The sequence below is a fragment of the Schistocerca nitens genome, chromosome 5 (genome assembly GCF_023898315.1).
Source record: "Schistocerca nitens isolate TAMUIC-IGC-003100 chromosome 5, iqSchNite1.1, whole genome shotgun sequence".
NCBI classification, from domain to species: Eukaryota; Metazoa; Arthropoda; class Insecta; order Orthoptera; family Acrididae; genus Schistocerca; species Schistocerca nitens.
In genome coordinates this window covers 379,352,875-379,373,100 of record NC_064618.1, presented here as the reverse complement: position 1 = coordinate 379,373,100, position 20,226 = coordinate 379,352,875, and the positions used below count along the sequence as shown (strand labels likewise).

Genomic DNA, 20,226 nt, shown 5'->3' with positions numbered 1-20,226 from the left:
GCATAAATATGCTACTATTATGTCCGCTCAAAGCCTCTACAGTAATCATAACTAAGGACACGTAAACGAGATTTACTTTCTTATTGCTATGATGAAATACTACAGCAGCACTTCCATAAATTGTGGTGAGGTCACATGACAGGTGTAACGTCAGCCTACTGACATTAAAGTTATTAGCATCGTAATGCTGTATAAGACTGACCTACCCAAAACAACGTCTTAGCTACCTGCTTTCATATTACACAAAACATACCTGTATGTCTGAAAATGGGATGAAAAGTGGTGGTGTGAAGAGGACATGAGGAATACATGATAGCAAGTATTGGACTGCAAAAGAAAACCCACAACTAGATTGTACACAGATCAGCCCCCGACAGAAGGTTCTAGATGATTCAATGTTCTCCCCTCCTTTGGTCACAAACAGTGACAACAGTGTCTAGTCTAGGTGTGGCAGTAATTATCCTCAATGAAGAAAGGACGAGTTCTACCTTGAGCGTTGATAATCTATACTGGCATTAAGTGTAAATTGTATTCAGACGCTTAGATATTTCGACATAGACTTTTCTTATGAGCCCGATAAGCGTGCAAACAGTAATACACACTGAAAATTTTAGCGATTGTTCTATTGATGAAAAAAATATGAATGACACGTATTGCGGCAGGCAGTCCGGCAATTGGCGCACTACGCATGTCCGTACATTTCACAATAAGTATCCGAAGATGTAGGTTTCTCGACGTTTTATGCTGTCTTTGAACGAACCTTCGTACCAACATTGATCGAAAATGCTCTGGAACTTATAAACGGTATTATGATCCTAAGTTGAGTTCACCATGAACGTAAAAGGTTGAATTTCCTAGACAGTATCGACACACAGGTAAGGTTGGAAAATGGAAGTGCTGTGAGAATTATTTGAAAGAAAGGAAATGAAAAAATAAAGTGAAAGAATATACTGAACCAAAGTAGAGCCCCATTAAAAACTTATATTTCCCCTTTGTAAATATTTATTTAGGCACTCTACGTTTCAATATCTTGCTTGAGACCTATTGACGTACCTTGTTAAGATAGGTTTAATTTATAATATGAATGTTAGTAATGCAGTAGTGTGGGATTACTTATAAATCTTCGGTAAGGAGACATTAGATACGTTTTCAACGATTTCCGAGAGTTATACCGGAACCATGTTCTTATATTCTAATGGGTATATTACATCCATTGTTCTTCTGGGAAACAAAATAATTTTATCAAGTTTCTTTGCTCTTATGTTAATGTTTCTGTTCGGTATATAAATGTATGTAATTCTATTATTTCTTCGGTGAACTGCGATTGGTGCACAGTTAAACAAGCACTCAACCATTTCTGTTTCTTCTGCTTGGGAACAGCTATTAGACTGCAGCTCTTTATTCTTCTTGAATCTTCCTGTGTACGTTCCACTAGACCCAAAGCCATTAAAGTTAAAATTCATTATTCATAAAACCTTACAAACAGGATACGGGACATCCTCTGATATGTTTGACTAATTTCTGCTTTCTTCCTCGTAAAAAAGATTCTGATCGGCACCACTTTTGTTACCACATTCCTATAACATTACTACTCCTCCGAATGATTTAACGCTGTATTTAGTGGACTGATAGTAAGTTACTTTATGAAGATCCGTTTTCAGCTTCGACTGATAGAATTGTGACTGTAGAAGAATTTAGAGGATGTGACGTTAAGGGAAGAGAGAAACACGGAACGGAACATTTCAACATTAAGCAAAGAATCCATAGGTAGTACTCAGCCCCTTCGTATCGTTCCTGTAAGGAACGTGTGGATATAATTATACTAACTGCAGAGCACACATACACCGATGAGCCAAAACATTATGACCACCTGCTTAATAGCTTTCTTGTCCGTCTTTGAAACGAAATACGTAACTGATTCTGCATATCAGGGATACGAGCACTTTTGGTAGGTTTGTGGAGGTAAGTGGCATTAGATGTCTTCACACAGGTCATGCAATTGGTGTAAGTAACGAGTCGCCCAATAGCGACCCGTATGGGTTCCATAGGATTTACATCAGGATAATTAAGTCGGCGAAACATCAACGTGAGTGCAAACCACTGTAACATCGTCTTGGCTCCGAGATACGAAAAATTATACTGCTGAAAGATGACATCACCAGCAAGAAAGAGATAAAGCATGAAGGGAAACAGGTGGTTCTCTCTCTCAGCGTGTCTTTGATTACTACCACAGGTCCCATGAGAGAGCAGCAGAATATCTCCCACAGCATAATACTGCTCCCACCAGCCTTGGTTCGTGTGGCGCTGCACGTTTCGAGCCGCCGTTCACATCGATGAAGGCGTTTGTAGAGACGACGGTCGACCTAGTGTAGCAAAAATGCGATTTGCCTGAAGAGCGGACACGTTCCCATTGGTTGACGATCACATCCCGATATTTCCGTCCCCACCGCAATCGTAATGTCGTTAGGACCACTTCTGAACACGTAGGGGTGGTCTGCTGAGGAGCTCTGCGTTCAATAATCTACGATCAACGGCACGCTCCGAAAAACTTGTGCGTTCTCCAGAACTGTGCTCTTCCTGCAGAGCAGACAAGCCTCCGTACTTATGTTCTGTGAAGAATGGTGGACGTCCAACCATTTATCGCCTACTGGTAGTTTGACTGCCCTTCTACCTCTTTCTGTTGATTCTCACTACAGTTGAAAGTGAACAAATTGACTGGCTTCGTCTTTTTCGAGCAACTCGTTCACAGGTTCTGCTTGATAATAATCTTCCTCTTGCCAAAGTCGCTTAGTTTAGTGACTTTCCCCACTTGCAACACACGTATTCGCTACGGCGATCCCCCGTCGACGTCCACATTCTTTTGTTACCGCGTCACGTGCCCATAACGCCACCAACGGGCATCTAACGTCGCGGAACTGCTGTGATGATAATGTTTTGGCTTATCAGTGTAATTATTTATACAATAATTGTTCCCAAGCTCCATGAGCGATTGAAAACGGACGACACCCTAAAATGTGGTACCATCAAAAGTACGATCTTCCATGCACTTCACAGTTATTTGCAATTAATGAAGATATCGAACCCTCGGAGCAAGGTTGGGAAATGCGTTCGGGAAGTGAAGGAGGTACTGCGTTGATTTCAGCTGTTTACGTATGCGATTCTTTGCCCAGAAGCTAAGTGTACAGTAAAAGTCCTCGCTGAAGTTCACAGCTAATGAGCAGTGGTTTCTATGGCATCATAAAAGGACAAATATATAGATGATACGCAGTGATGACGGTGGTGAGTTCCATGGACGACGTTGCAGGCAGCAACAGTCGCAATGCTAGAATTCATACCAGCAGTGACCTACAAATTTTGTGTGAAAAGTTGAAATGTTGTCGAGAATTGACAGTGGCACTGAGATTACCTCACACTTGCCATTCCTTGGTAGAAGATGCAGGTCCAGCTCTCGCTGGCGATTACCATACCCAGCGTTTGTAGGTAGTCTTTCAGTAGTTAATACTGCTCCTGCTAGGCTACAGAGCCCAGAGTTCGATTCCAGCGCAGATAAGAGATTTTCTTCGCTGGGAGCAGGTAGCTTATATTGTCCTAATCATTTCATCCCATTTTTATCTCATAGACGTTGAAGTCGGCGAAGTGACGTCAAATGGAAAGACTTTGCACCAGGCGTCCAAACAACACCGGACAGAGCCCCACGGCCAGTAATGCCATACAGTCATTTCATTTCGTCATACACAGCGTGGTGGCAAAGTAGTTAAGACAATGGACCTACTTTCCCGAGTGGAGTTCAAATTATGCCAGCCTTGTTTCTCTTCATTGTAGTTCCCCCAAATCAATTGAGGCGAATACTGGAAAGTTTCCTTTGAAAAGCGGGTGGCGGTTATCTTCTTGTAATATTTCGTCTGGGCTTCCATATAAGGAAATTGTCGAGGATGGGAGCTGAAGTAACACATCTCTTCTTCCACCTGTTCCCATATAAATAGATGCTACCTTCCGTTAGTGTGGTCTGTCCACAGATGCCTCTCTGATGTGCTTGCATCTATAGTTCGGAAGCAGTATTGGTCAGGCCCGCAAATCACCCTGTCGTAGCAAGGTCATGTATCGTGTGAGAGACCTATGAATATGATGATGAAAAATCTTGTCTCTCGTAGCGCATTACTCCTTTCCAAGGAGTAGGGTAGTGTTTTCCTTGCTGTAAATGTCATCAAACCTCACTCTATGTCGTCAAAAATAGGCAGTTATCCATAAAAAGTAGTTGTCTTCTAGTGGTGGCCCTGCACTGTTCATCTTATTATGTGACTTGTTCACTCCATTCATCTTCAAAAGACAATATAGCGCTATGACTGTCAAATTACCTTCATTTCTTCATCCAAGCGAATTTCGCATAGTTGATCCTCCCGGATCAAACAATTTCATTAGTTAATGTGCTGGTGAAGTGGGTTGTCTGTGTGAGCGTTTGGACCGCTCGCTTGCTTGTCTGTATTCACTGCTTGTCGTACTCATCGCGTTGCGAATACCACCGCTCCCTTATTGAACTATCAGGAATTTGGGCGATGGGTGATTAACTGATTCAGGTATTTGCGCCGGAGATCCCATTGTCTCCCGGTTCGGTGGGCTGGGTGGTGGCGCTGGCTGGTGTGGCCGGGGTTGACGGCGTTGTGGGGTGGGGGTGGAGGGAGGGGTGAGTCACTTCCCACCAGCACCGGACCGGGCGCTCGCACCCCTGCGACTGCCGCCGGCTCATCCAATATCCCCTCCGGTCCGGCAATTTCATTTTGTTCTTAGCGCAGGCCCCTTACCCTTTTACGGTCGGCAGCTCTGTTACGGGAGAGGCGCTTTTGTTGGCCGATTTGTTCCGCGCGCTCCAGATTAATGAACACGAGGAGTTCACCACCGAGCGCGACTGTGTAGTGTCGTGTGATGCGCAGTTTGGCGGCTGGTGTAACGAAATCTGGTCTGCTTCCTCATCCTCCTAATGTTTTCCGCTCAAGGCTCGCAGCGCCGTCGGCGGCGACACTTCTGGAGGAGCCGGCAACGGTGGGGTCAACGGTTATGAGTTGGAGACGAGATAGACGCTCGGAGTCGGCTACAGTGGGAGGAGACACTGACAACAAATTGTGACGCAGGATTTCTGTGACAGTCGAGTACGACTATGGGCTGTGGGACTGTGTACTATTAACCAACGGTAAACTAATTTTCTTGACAGTATGAACCATACAATTATTTGGATATACATACATATTCGAATATAAATATTTCACCCCATTGACATTAACTCTAAAAATATGCAGTAACCTACAAAAACAAACGCTAATCAACAACGTAGCACAAGGACACGCTACTAGGACGAGCACTTAAGGGGGGTAGGACGTCAAACGGGCCGACTTGCAGCAGGAGAGGCATCTCAGGACATTTTGATTTCCAATGACTACACTTTTACAAATAAATTCATAAAACTTTGTCAGCATCACCAGGAAGGATTCAGGATTCACACCCATTGCAGTGGAAGTTCGAAAACATAACAAAATAAATTTTTTTACGTGAGAAATTTCATCATTTTTTCACTTACTAATAGGTGCATTTGTTGCCGTAGATACACTTTTCTTCATAAGTTAGAGAGATTCTTCGATGAATTTTGCACAGCATACAAACCATACCTACAGGTGTATGAAACTCTAGAATTTATTTAATTTATGAAAAAACGAATGAGCTGTTATATTTTAAATTTCATGCTTACAAAAAAACACAAATTTTCTATGTAATTACCTCAATTTTTACCACAGTTTTTAATAAATTCGTAAAATTATACAGTTTGATACACCTTTAAGTATGGTTTGTATGCTGTGCAAAATGCATCGAAGAATCTCTCTTACTTATGAAGAAAAGTGTACCTATAGCAGCATATGCTGCCATTAGTGAGTGAAAAAAAGATGAAATTTCACATGTAAAAAAATTTTATTTTGTTATGTTTTCGAACTTCCACTGTTGTGAGTGTAAATTCTGAATCCTTCCTGGTCATGCTGACAAAGTTTTATGAATTTATTTCTAAAAGTATAGAGAGCGGAAATTAAAAGGTTCTGTGATGCCTCTCCTGCTCCAAGTAGGCCCGTTTGACGTCCCACCCCCCTTAAGTACTCACGGACAAACAGCTGGACATCATGCACCTTATCAGTGAAACAATAACCATGTGTACATCAATTATGAATGTACGTAGTAAGACAACTCACTTAACGCCTATCGCTAAAACTCACATCATTATATAATTCACTACTTAATGTTATTCACATGGCGTCACCGTGTTTCATTAAAATACAGTATAATTATACACAGGACTGCACATCTGTTTTCAGGCCCAAAAGAGATCCTACGTTTCATCAATTCAAAATCTTATCAATAAACTACTGCCACAAAAAACTCAAAGGTCGGAATGCCTCAAGTCGCTCTTATGCCCAGCCCTACATTCGTCGTAAAGGAAATCTTTTTTCTGCAAAAAAGTTGCCGGCTTCGAGCTGCCATATAGTGTGACTTACAGACGAAAGCACCAAAAGTCAAATGATGCCTAACCACAGGCCACACATAATGATCACCACGTGCATCCAACTGCCTTGCTGCCTTCACAGTATCCGCTCTGACTCCAGGCACCACTGTCCAGCTTTCCCTGGGATGTGTCTGCTTTAGCTGGTAGGTTCCCACTCTTTACACTCCAGAGTATGGGCACAACAGCAGTTCCTCGGGCAAGGCAAGCTGAATCAAAATAATTCTGGTCAGTGCCCCAAGACTTGTCAGCTGCTTCCCCAAGACTCGTCAGCCAAGACTTGTCAACCGCCACCCCAACACCAGCCAGCTGCCACCGCAAGACTCGTCAGCTGACACCCCAAGATTCGCCAATTCCCTCCCCGTGACCCGTCAGCCACTGCTTTAAGACTCGTCAGACAGTGCTTGCAGCGACCCGCCTATAGTTTCTAGTTAAAGCTTTCATTCGAATTCCGGACACCCATCTGTTGCTGTCCTCTGCGTACAGTCCATCTACACTAGCGCTCCACATCACTCTACGAGGACCACGGCATCCCTGTACTCCATAAACCAATTGCAGCTATTACTGACTCCCAGCAGCTCAATGCCAGCTACGTATCTACGCACCTTTCCTCGGCAGTGAACTGCCACATGCAACGATTCTGGAAGGGAAATAAGACCAGGTGCCACAGCTGGCTGCACTTTGTATCTGCTTCCTTCTACCACCGACCGTCCTCCGCACATGTCGCTGCCTTTGTCAATCCGCCGGTACCAACGCCCTGTGACAACAGTGGGACATCTGATCCTGGCTGGAACTAACTAATGGACGAGACCCCTCGTGAAATACGGAGGGTGATAAAAAATATGAAAAAACTGCAAGGAATACTTATCTGTACATTAATACAGATGCTAGCCAGTCCTGCACGGTGCGCTGTAGTACTGACGATGAACAGAACATTTATAAGGCCTTCAACACGCTGCAACTATCAGTCGTGTTCCCAACTGTGTTCTATCTAGCTCTGAACGCATTATGTCAAAGGTAAGTGAATACGAACGTAGAGAAATTGTCGGTGCTCGTGTGGTGGGTGTTTCGGTCACTATGGTAGTGCACGTGCTTGATATCACAAGAGGACGCATATCAAAGATATATGCTGCATAAACACCATCAGTTAGGTCACAATGAGGAAGAAAGTATGTGTTGATTAATCGTGACAGGTGGTAATTGAAGAGGATTGATACGACAGCTGCGAAAGTCACTGCAGAACACCGAATCCTGTCAACACCAGAAATAACTCAAAGAAGTTCCATGTCCAGGGTACTGCAGTGTCACGTAGAATTCGGCAACCACTCGTCAGTTATCTATGGGTCCGTAACAGGAAAATTTGGTGCCGAAGCCCATAAACCTAGACAATGGAGCGATGAAAGGAAGTAATTTATTTCGATGAGTCTTAGTTGTCACACTGTTTCCAACGTATGGCCGATTTTGCGTCCGTATGGTGAACATAGCGGGGATTCGGTGATAATATGAGCATCCACGTTGTGCTATTTAATGCTCCCAACTGTTACTTGGCAAGGCGCATTACTGTCAAGAACTATGTAACAATTTGGGCTGATCAGGTCCATCCTATGATACAAAATTTGTTCCTCAACGATGAGGCTGTGTTCCGAGAAAACAGAGTGCTGTTCCCACAGCCCCTAACTCCCGGGACTGCTTTTGTTTGAGAATGAGTTGTCGCACGTCACATGACCACCACAGTCACCGGTCGAGCCTTTGAAATCTACGTTGAACAGAAGAGTGCATGATCGCTATCCACTTCATCATCTTTACCTTATCACTGTTTTGCCGGAAGAGAAGTATAAGAAGCCTTCCAAAACCATACAGTACATGAATTTCTCCATTCCAATACGACTGGAAGCTGTTTCGAATGCCAATGGTTTTCCCTCCAGAGTCAGTATTCATAACGGGCGATCAAAAAGTTCCCATTTGAGGGTGTTACTGCAGCGTTTATGCAACACACTGCGAATACGATGTTTCTGTATGGAGTGAATCACCTAAAACTTGGAAAATGCTATTTATGTGCGGTTTTCACGGAATAGATGGGTAGTCAGGGGCTCATATTGTTAGCCAATAAAGGGTTAGTAATAATACTTAGAAAAAGTATTTTTTGTGTGAAAGTACACTTTTTAAAATAGAATAATGCTAGTTGGCATTAACAGGCTAACAGTAGGGTCAATTAGAATGGCAGTTGTGTTTCTTGCGAGTCATTTACGAGATATCGTATTTTGAAAAGTTTCCACACCGACATTTATCTGTGCCATTCAACCAGCGTAGTTGCCAGGTAAGATGCTATTACGTTTGCTTACAGAGTGTTTGTGTGTTTCTTGAGTGCGTTGGTTCAGAATGGTTCAAATGGCTCTGAGCACTATGGGACTTAACATCTGTGGTCATCAGTCCCCTAGAACTTAGAACTACTTAAACCTAACTAACCTAAGGACATCACAAACATCCATGCCCGAGGCAGGATTCGAACCTGCGACCGTAGCAGTCACGCGGTTCCGGACTGTGCGTTGATATTTGCTGGTCAGTTAGTGTGTGGAGGTCCAATAAGTGGTTCGTGAGTGGACTGTGGGATATACCCATGGAGAGCAAGTCGACATGTTCATGGTGCTCCGAGAGTGTGCGAAAAATACACTTCGTTCTTGTACTGTGTGTGTGGCAAGATATCCCATTAGACGTCAACCATTTCAGCCGCTATTTATCAGCCTCTTCCAAAGTTACGTGGAAGCGGTAATGTAACACCCATACAACGTAGCACAAGGAAACAAACGAGAAAAGAAGATGGGGAAATTAATGTTCTTGCTGCTGTTGTAGTTAATCCGCGCATTAGCTCCCGCGCAATCGATCGAGGAAGTAGCGCGAATAACAAAATTGTCCTACGTATTCCCAATCGACAAAGGTTCCATGGTTCCAAACGTATCCCGTCTCTCTCCATCAAGAATTTCATGGAAACGATTAGGAGAGTAGTGCTATCTTCTGTACTTGGACGTTAAGACGGGATGCTCCAAATGTATCATGTATCTTATTTTGTAATGAAACCGCATTTACCAATCATGGCCAAGTAACCTGCCGAGACATGGACTATTGGTCTGTTGCCAACCGCCGTTGGCTTCGTCAGGAGAAACGTCAGCGTTCATGGAGTGTAAACGTATAGTGTGGCATAGTGAACCATCTGTTCATAATCCTGTTTTTCGTAGACGGAACACTGAACGCGCACTAGTATCGCAGCCTCCTAACAGACCAGCTTCCACGGTTGGTAGAAGATGTTCCTCTACAGACTAGGACGAACCTGTGGTACCAGCAAGATGGCTGTTCAGTCTATAGTGCACTAAGTAGTACAGCATGTCTTTACGATTTGTTTCCACATCGTGGGATTGGACGCAGAGGACGTGTACTTTGTCCGACCTATTCTCCGAATTTGACGCCTGTAAAATTTATTCTGTGGGGAAACATAATAACCACATCCCATGATACGCAACGACGTATTACTGCAGCCTGCTCGGGCATCACCTCCCAAATGCTGGCACCTGTGCACCAGTCGTCCCATATATGGTAGGCTGGGAGCGTGTACTGTCACTGCCGGTGGTCAGTTTGAACACAATTTGTTGTGGTCAGTTATCTTGTAACTGGTCAGAATCCACATAACTGGTGTGTGCCTTCTTCGCCTTCTCCCTTAGTGTATTTTACCACACGTGTTGTACAAGGGTCGGCGTGTAAACTTTTCAAAATACGATATCTCGTAACGATTCGCACTGGAATCCTGCAGCAAACACCACTGACATTCTAATTTACACTATTTTTAGTTTGTTAATATCAACAGTACATTTAAAAAGTGTATGTCTGCACAGAAACATACTTTCTGTGTGTTATTATATGGCCGGCCGGTGTGGCCGTGCGGTTAAAGGCGCTTCAGTCTGGAACCGCGTGACCGCTACGGTCACAGGTTCGAATCCTGCCTCGGGCATGGATGTGTGTGATGTCCTTAGGTTAGTTAGGTTTAAGTAGTTCTAAGTTCTAGGCGACTGATGACCTCAGAAGTTGAGTCGCATAGTGCCCAGAGCCATTTTTGTTATTATATGGCTAAAAATACCAGCCCCTGAGTACCAACCAATTCTGTGAAAACCGCACATCAGCAGCACTTTCCACTTTCGCACAATATTTGCGGTGCAAGTCTTATAAGCACCGACAAGTAGGCAAGGGGTCAGTGTGGCCTTCGAACGGAATCTCTTTTTGATCGCTCATTATGTCAGTGGAAGGGCGGCTGGGGGGGCGGTGGGAGGAAAAGGGGGGGGGGGGTTCTCCGTAAGCTATACTGCGATTATCAGGAAACACAGTATTAGAGACACATTGATGGAAGCCAAAACGTAAGTTAATTGTTGAAATTTAAATTTTTTTTAGACTTTCGAGTGGCAACCTAGGTGTCAGGGGTACTTCCCCTCGTCTTATTTCGGTAACCGCCCCCTAAATGTTGCCGCTTAAATTCGTATCATGTACATCTTTGTGTGTTCTATACTTCGTACACCGGCTTGTGCTCTTTAACGGGTGGTATTTTATATATAACTGTGACTTTGCTGCTCTAGCTGCGTACGGTGCGTGGGAAAAGCCGATTATTACTAAGCCTTAGGTGCTCTCGAAACTCTAATTTCACCTTCACCGTCTTTTAGTGAGATGTACGTTATGTGACGCACCATATCTCTTGGCACTTCTAGGAACGTACATGCTGTAGAGATTTTAACATTAAGCCACGGCGTGATGCACAACGTCTCTCGTGTTCCCTCTGCCACTGGAGTTGTATGAGCATCCCCGTAATGCTTTCCTGTTGACTAACAAACCTGTGACGAAACATACTACTTTTCTTGGCGTCTTCTCTATTCTCGCTATGTTCTGTACGGTAAAGGTCTCAAGTATCAAGTATCGGTCAAACAAGAGTTTCATAAGCTACCTTTGTGGTAGATGTATAAGTATTATATTTCCTGAGAATTCCTCCAGGCCATCTGCCTAGTATGTAAATTTTCTACGATTAGTTGTATGTGATCTTTCCACTTTAAGTCGACCCCTACGCTTACGCGCAGAAATTGATGTGACTGCTCGTAATGATTGTTTAACGTTTATGTGAGTATGCAGTAGATTAAATTTGTTTATGTTAGGGATCGACTGCCGTTACCTGCACCATTCTCGATGCTCTGGAGGTCTTATTGCATTCTGATACAGCTCTCTAGCGTTGCGACTTCTCAGTTTCCATCAGCATCACCCGCAAGTAGCCCCCTGTAGCTTCCGACTCTATCTTGTACGTCATTTGCACGGACTGTAAAAAGTAATGGTCATATAACTTTCACCAGATAGTCATAGTTTTACTATGATGCATGAATATTCTTCTCTGTACAGAATGACATTCTAGGAACTCTTCAGTGGAGTCACAAAGCTGAGCCTATGTAGCCTGATATAATCGATAATCAGCTGTAGTTGGACCACAAGAAGACACGTACACTACTGTAGGATTCAGACTGCCGACATAAAGATCCCATTAGACTAAATATCCATAATCATACGTACTCCTACAGAGACGTCAGAGTAGACGATGAAAATAAGCGAAACCATATCAGTAGTACGACTAAGGTATGCTGAGATGCATCAGAAAATAAACGACGACAGTTATTTTCCAGGATAAACCACGATACATCAATGACCGAGACGAACACTGTTCTTGAACAAAATCACAGACGACTTGCATATCCATGGTATTTCCTATGAACGAAGGAAGTGCATGTTAGAGTAGCCGATTACACTGTTAAACACTGGATGGCTATTATGCAGGATGAATGGAGATATGTGACACAGAATCTGCAGTGAGATCCACTGGGGGGTACACAATGGGTTCAGAAGTACCCGGACACCCCTATGTAATGCGAAATTGACCACTAGATCTGACTTCGAACGTGGACAAGTCATCTGTTGTCACCTGAGAGACAAACACATTAGGGGCATTTTAACCCTTCGAAAGACGCTCAGGTCGATTGTTGATGATGTGATTGTAGAATGGAACGCGATGGAACAACCACAACTAAATAAAGACGAGGCAAACCTAACGTACTGATGGACGGGGATCGTCGACCATTGTGGAAGATTGTCGTAAAACAATCGCGTGAAGTAATCACTCATGAGGAGGAGGTGTTACGGTACGCGGAAGTTTTTCGTGGTTGAGGCGTCATCCCCTCATTTCACTTAACAAAACGCTAAGTGTATAAGGATATGAATACGTTTTGCAGAATTGTGTAGTGCCTACTCTAGGGGAACATTTCGGAAGAAATGACATACATGAAAATGCACCCTGTCACAAGGAAAAATCTCTGACGCAACTTCATTACCGAAATGGACTGTCCTGTTCAGAGTTCCGATCTGAACTCAACACCTTTGGGGTGAGTGAGAACGTCGACTACGCTCAAGACCCCCAGAGTCAAACATCACTATCTTCCCTGGTTTCGGCTCTTCAGGAAGACACTGCTGCCATTTCTCCATAGTCATTCACACACCTAATTGAAAATATCTCCAGCAGATTTCAAGCCGTCGTAAGGCGAAAATTTAACACAATCCATGTTCATGTCCACTAATAAGTGTCCCGATATTTTCGACCAGATAGTGTACGGTGTACCATTACATCTGTGGACCCTTTCTGCATGATAATGTGTCAGGAGCTGGGTTGTAGCGGATGATGTGCTTTATAGATTATTTCCTCGTTTTTCGAATCTTTGGGTAATAGTGAAAGGATTTCACGTGTAACTTTCAGCTCCTGGTCCTCCTGACAATTACTTTCTCTCTCACGTTACCTGCCAGTCATCCATCCAAGAGCAATCTGATGACACTGTGTCGTTTAGTCTCTTTACAACGTGAGCCAAATATACAGAGAACAGTTAAAATCATAATGCCCTATTCCTCCGAAAACACGTACTTTTTGAGGCACATTGTTTCATAATATGTATATCATGTCTTTCCCTGCTGTAACTTATTTCTATCGTGGAACGTCGGACTCGTGCAATGTTTTTTCCTCGTTTGAAGATGTCTTATTTGTCGATATGAGTGTGACTAACTGACTGGTATTCTATAAAAATTGTAATTAATGATTTCACGAATGTGGGATCTCGTCATCACTAGCGAAGTAAACCCTTTCTTTCTTCTTTGCTCCTTTCCTCTTCGTCTTCTCATTTCGTCCTTCTCTCTCTCAGCTTTTTCATTCTTCTCTTGAAACGTACCGGAGGGGGGTGGGGTGGGGGGGGGGAGTGGGAGGCAAATAATTAAGTAGCCGATACTGTTCTTTATGCGAACAGGTGATGTCTGGTTTGTGGATAGCGTTTATGTTAAAAGGCGATACCATGTTCACATGCTAATGTTTATGAAAGTACAGATTACGAGTTAATTACTGTAAATTTCTATTTACGCAGTCTCACACACGTAACTGGAGCTCATGTTAAAACGCGATACTGAAATCTAATGAAGTGGGCGCTATGTTTATTACCGTTTTTTCTGACAAATTTTCATTCACATAGTTTTGTAATTACTTAAACCATTTCTACTGTTGTCGTCTTTAATGATCTGACTATCATAGAGAAGATATGTCATCATATTACCAACTTGAAACTCTAGTAAGTAGTTTAGGAGAGATCGAACACCTCCTCTTGCAATAATGCCATTCCTCATATCAGTAATTTTCTTCCTTGTACCACTCTTTCTTACATAAACAATACATACCGTCATTTATGTCCGCCCCCGGTAGCTGAATGGTCAAAGTGCCGGACTGTCAATCCTCTGGGCCCGGGTTCGATTCCCGGGACGGGGAATTTTCTCCGCCCAGGGACTGGATGTTGTGCTGTTCTCATCATCATCCTATCATCCTCATCGACTGCAGGTCCCCGAAGTGGCGTCAGATTCAAAGACCGGCACCTGGCGAACGGTCTGCCCGACGGGGGCCCTTTCTAGCCATACGATAAAATAAAAAATAAAAACCGTCTTTTATGTGGGAACATACACATGCAGATTTCACACAGTCATTCTTCAGAGCTGTCAAACATCTCAGCATATTGATAGTTTTTCATGTCTCGTCTGAGTAAATGGGTGCACCAAATTCGAAAGAAAGATGTTCACATTGAAACTGTTACTTTTCTACGCTGAATTCACATGAAACAAGGAGTGAAACACTTAAGAGTGTTTACAGTGCGTCTACCAATTTTGTTCTCAGATAACAGAAACCGATTTTTTAAATTCGACTGCATGTATACTGATACAATAATTTCAAGTGATTATTTGACGGCGTTGAAGTACTGAAACACAAACACGTCAACACCGAAAGCCTCCAAATACTATACAGGGTGGTCCATTGATCGTGACTGGCCCAAATATCTCACGACATAAGCGTCAAACGAAAAAACTACAAAGAACGAAAGGGGGAAACCAGATGGCGCTACGGTTGGCCCGGTAGATGGCGCTGCCATAGGTCAAACGGATATCAACTGCGTTTCTTTAAATAGGAACTCCCATTTTTATTACATATTCGTGTAATACGTAAAGAAATATGAGTGTTTTAGTTGGACCACTTTTTTCGCTTTGTGATAGATGGCGCTGTAATAGTCACAAAGATATGGCTCACGATTTTAGACGAAGAGTTGGTAACATTTAAGTTTTTTAAATTAAAATACAGAACGTAGGTACGTATGAACATTTTATTTCGATTGTTCCAATGGGATACATGTACCTATGTGAACTTATCATTTCTGAGAACGCATGATAATTTTACAGCGTGATTACCTGTAAATACCACATTCATGGAATAAATGCTCAAAATGATGTCCGTCAACCGCAATGCATTTGGCAATACGTGTAACGAGATTCCTCTCAACAGCGAGTAGTTCGCCTTCCGTAATGTTCGCACATACATTGACAATGCGCTGACGCATGTTGTCAGGCGTTATCAGTGGATCACGATAGCAAATATCCTTCAACTTTCCCCACAGAAAGAAATCCGGGGACATCAGATCCTTGAACGTGCGGGCCATGCTATGGTGCTTCGACGACCAATCCACCTGTCATGAAATATATGCTATTCAGTACCGCTTCAATGGCACGCGAGTTATGTGCCGGACATCCATCATGCTGGAAGTACATGGCCATTGTGTCATGCAGTGAAACATATTGTAGTAACATCGGTAGAACATTACGTAGGAAATCAGTATACATTGCACCATTTAGATTGCCTTCGATAAAATGGGGGCCAATTATCCTTCCTCCCAGAATGCCGCACCATACATTAACCGGCCAAGGTCGCTGATGTTCCACTTGTCGCAGCCATCGTAGATTTTCCGTTGCCCAATAGTGCATATTATGCCGGTTTACTTTACCGCTGTTGGTGAATGACGCTTCGTCCCTAAATAGAACGCATGCAAAAAATCTGTCATCGCCCCGTAATTTCTCTTGTGCCCACTGTTAGAACTGTAGAAGACGTTCAAAGTCGTCGCCATGCAATTCCTTGTGCATAGAAATATGATACGGGTGCAATCGATGTTGATGTATCATTCTCAACACCGACGTTTTTGAGATTCCCGATTATCACGAAGTTTGTCTGCTACTGATGTGTGGATTAGCCGCGACAGCAGCTAAAACACCTACTTGGGCATCATCATTTGTTGCAAGTCGTGGCTGACGTCTCACATGTGGCTGAACACTTCCAATTTCCTTAAATAACGTAACTATCCGGCGAACGCTCCGGACACTTGTATGACGTCGTGCAGGATACCGAGCAGCATATATAGCACATGCCCGTTGGACATTTTGATTAGAATAGCCATACATCAACACGATATCGACCTTTTCCGCAATTGGTAAACGGTCCATTTTAACACGGGTAATGTATCACGAAGTAAATACCGTCCGCACTGGCGGAGTTTTACGTGATACCACGTACTTATACGTTTGTGACTATTACAGCGCCATCTATCACAAAGTGAAAAAAGTGATCCTACAGAAACATTAATATTTCTTTACGTACTGCACGCATATGTAATAAAAAATGTGGGTTCCTATTTTTTTTAAAAAAAGGAAGTTGATATCCGTTTGACCTATAGCCGCGCCATCTAGCGGGCCAACCACAGAATCATCTGGTTTCCCCCTTCAAGCTAGTCGAGTTTCATTCTTTGCAGTTTTTTCGTTTGACGCTTATTTCGTCAGATATTTGGCCCGGTAACTATCAATGTACCACCCTGTATACTGCATATATTCCAGTCAGTGTCATCCCCTGGAGGTTTTGCCGCTTATGTCTCCCACTGCTATCCCTGGCGTTATTTCTCTTGTCTTATAAAGCGTGTCCTCTGATCATATAATACTGCGATAATGGTATAATATTTTAGACTGATTGTTTGATCCTGTTAAAGGTCTGGCAATGCATGGACCTGCAGGTCCGCGACGGCTGCCGTGCACGTGCACTGTTCATTTCTCGGCGCCGCAGCCTCTTCTTTAAAGCCGGCGCTCCTTGTCGGAAGCGCAGAGCACCGGCGGATCTCGTTGCCGTCCGTCGAAATCCTCGCGACAAGAGGGCAGAGCCTGGCGGCGAGTCGGATCGGACCAAATCCGCGATCCTTTGTGTCGGCACTCAGGCGGCCGCGCGCAGCCAGTCACTGGCCGCATTCAAAGGCGTTCCGCCAGCGCGCGCATGGGCGCGCGGCGCCCGGCCGCCGCTCTTTGTACGAGTGAGCGGGTGAATGTGTCACAGAGGGACGGGGGAAGAGCCGGGGAGCGAGCGGAAGGAAGAAGCGCACGCTGGAAAAAGGCGGCGCGGGGCTGAGTCAAATGTGTCGCAGTTTAAGGTGGTCGAGATACTAAGATAGTTCTATTACTTCCCAATACAAAATAAATAAATAAAAGCGTATGGGCATGAAGTCCATACACATAACTAAAATGGATATACATACCGGGTGATCAAAAAGTCAGTATAAATTTGAAAATATAATAAACCACGGATTAATGTAGATAGAGAGATAAAAATTGACACACATGCTTCGAATGACATGGGGTTTTATTAGAACAAAAAAATAAAAAAAAGCACACCATATTGCTAGGCGCGTGAAAGATCTCTTGCGCGCGTCGTTTGGTGATGATCGTGTGCTCAGCCGCCACTTTCGTCATGCTTGACCTCCCAAGTCCCAAGACCTCAGTCCGTGCGATTATTGTCTTTGGGGTTACCTGAAGTCGCAAGTGTATCGTGATCGACTGACATCCCTAGGGATGCTGAAAGACAATATCCGACGCCAATGCCTCACCATAACTCCGGACATGCTTTACAGTGCTCTTCACAACATTCTAAACATTCTGCATGGTGTCTTTTTGTTCTATATCGTGTCTCCCTACCACTTTTGCGCAACGACGCTCTGAGCGTGTTTTTTAGGGAATTGACTAGTTTGAACCTGGGACCTGTTGCTGGTAAGGAGACGCCAGACCACACATGACATGTAGAATTCAGAAGAGTTCAGTGAGACTAGCGATGATATAACAAAATACTTAGAACGTCAGCTCCACTGCACTCCCTGTAAAAGAATCTTAATACTAACTAAATTTAGTGGAAGGGGTTCAAGGCTTTCCTACTTTTAGTTAGCTGGTAAAATAACGTCGAAAAAGCAGTTAAGTTTACCATTGGAAATTTTATTCTACTCGCTAAACATCGTTTATAAATTGCACTATTGATAAAAGGAAATGTTTTAATACAGGATGGTAAAAACCAACTGCATTCAACAAAAATGTGAACGAATATTCCCTGAATGGGTTTCCAAGTTCTACAGTGGATCGAAGGATGACCTATGCCAAATCACATCTATAATCTGGGTTTAAATTAAGTTTCACAAAAAAGCAAATAATGGTCTACAGTGACCCTCAATTATCTTTAATTACTTATCTAACTTGTCGTAAATTACAGTGGCTGATGTGGCTTCTCAATAACTATATAACAGAAAAATCGAGTTTCAGATTTATACTTCAAGTGGCAAATGTGAACACCAAGAGCTTTAATTGACGATCGACACTAGTATTACGTAAAGGGGATGTAACAGATGAGACTTCTGCAGTTCTGAGTGAAGCCTTATGCGCTCAAAAATGTGGCATCGCGTCTGTTCATTACCTTGTCGGTGTTCGTCAGGGGGCGGCGGGCAGCAAAGCTCCGCTCACCTCGCTGTCTCGGAAGGAACTCTCTCCTAACTTCTCCTTACTACAATTTACCGAAGTTGGTTTAAAAAAAAACTACCTGGCTGTTTTCATCTGACCAATCAGGGTCTCAATGTTAACCTTAAGCTCCGCCTACAAAAATTCTGTCTATCCAATGAGAAACGTTATACTTTTCATGGCAGGCAATGTTTATAAAGTTTGCAACATAACAGAGACGCGAAATAGTCTCACGCTAAATCTTGCAGCTGGTGTGGTCCTTTTAGCGTTATCGTAAGATCTATACTGTTTTTGTGGAGGGCTCTATGTTTTAACATGGGCTGGGGGGTGGTCCTAACGTAACAGAGACACGAAAAAGTCTCACGCTAAAACTTGCGGGTGGTGTAGCCCATTTTGTGTTATCGTAAGATCTATACTGTTCTTCTGGAGGGCTCTAGCTTTTAACATTGGCTGGGGGGTCGTCCTGATGTAACAGAGACGCGAAAAAGTCTCACGCTACAAACTTGCGGGTGGTGCGGTCCTAGCGGTTAGCTGGCGACGTGGGTGTCCGCCGTCCCTTATCGTAGGGCCTTCCAGCTTAACACGGTTCTGCTCTCGGCTTCTGTTCTCGTTTCTCCCCTCGGAACTGCGTCTGTCCCACGGTGGGTAGGTATGACATGCATTTAAGCATTCTTGTGTTAGTCTGTGGTATTCCATTTGCTCACTCATTACTAGTATTACTTTGGTTAATTTAATGTCACGATTTATTCGGAGCTATGTAACATACTACTGGATTTGCTTATCATGTCAGGATTTTCATGCAAGGTGTTGGATTTGCGTGACACCTTACAACATTATTCCTCGACTACAGCTGTTGTTGAATAATGATGGTGGACATGTTAAGCATTTCCTGTAAAGAACATCATCGTTGCTTTGTCTTACATTTTTATGCTAATTATTGCTATTCCGATCAGATGAAGCGCCATCTGTAGGATATTTTTTGAACTTTTTTTGGTTCTAATAAAACCCCATGTAATTCCAAGCATGTGTGTCAATTTGTACCTCTCTAACTACATTATTCCGTGATTTATTCAGTTTTCAAATTTATACTGACCTTTTGATCACCTGGTATGTGTAGGTCCATGTTCCACATCACCCCCTAAACCACCGGATCGATTTCAGCCAAACTTGTTACACATATCCCTCGTTGTCAGGCAACACGCGCTGTGGAGGTAGGAATCATATACCTACCATAATTTAGGAGATATGACGTTATAAAGAATGAGATGCGTGAAAAACTGCCGATTCCTGCGCGCCATTTAAATTTGCTACTCTGTGCTTCAACTCTATTCGCAACACATTTCACAGACAGTATCCACATATGCCACTAAATGCACATACAAAATTATATCATGACACGGCACATACTTCAGGAGATACGACATCATAAACACTGGGAATGTTTGAAAAACTGGCGCATTCTG

At 43.4% G+C, this 20,226-nt stretch overlaps 1 non-coding gene across 1 annotated transcript; it reads left to right on the top strand.

Annotated features, from left to right (window-relative positions):
- The first annotated feature begins 14,329 nt into the window (after positions 1-14,329).
- Positions 14,330-14,403, top strand: Trnad-guc (transfer RNA aspartic acid (anticodon GUC)). Its single transcript has one exon. It is a non-coding gene; the product is annotated as a tRNA-Asp (tRNA).
- Positions 14,404-20,226: the final 5,823 nt, after the last annotated feature.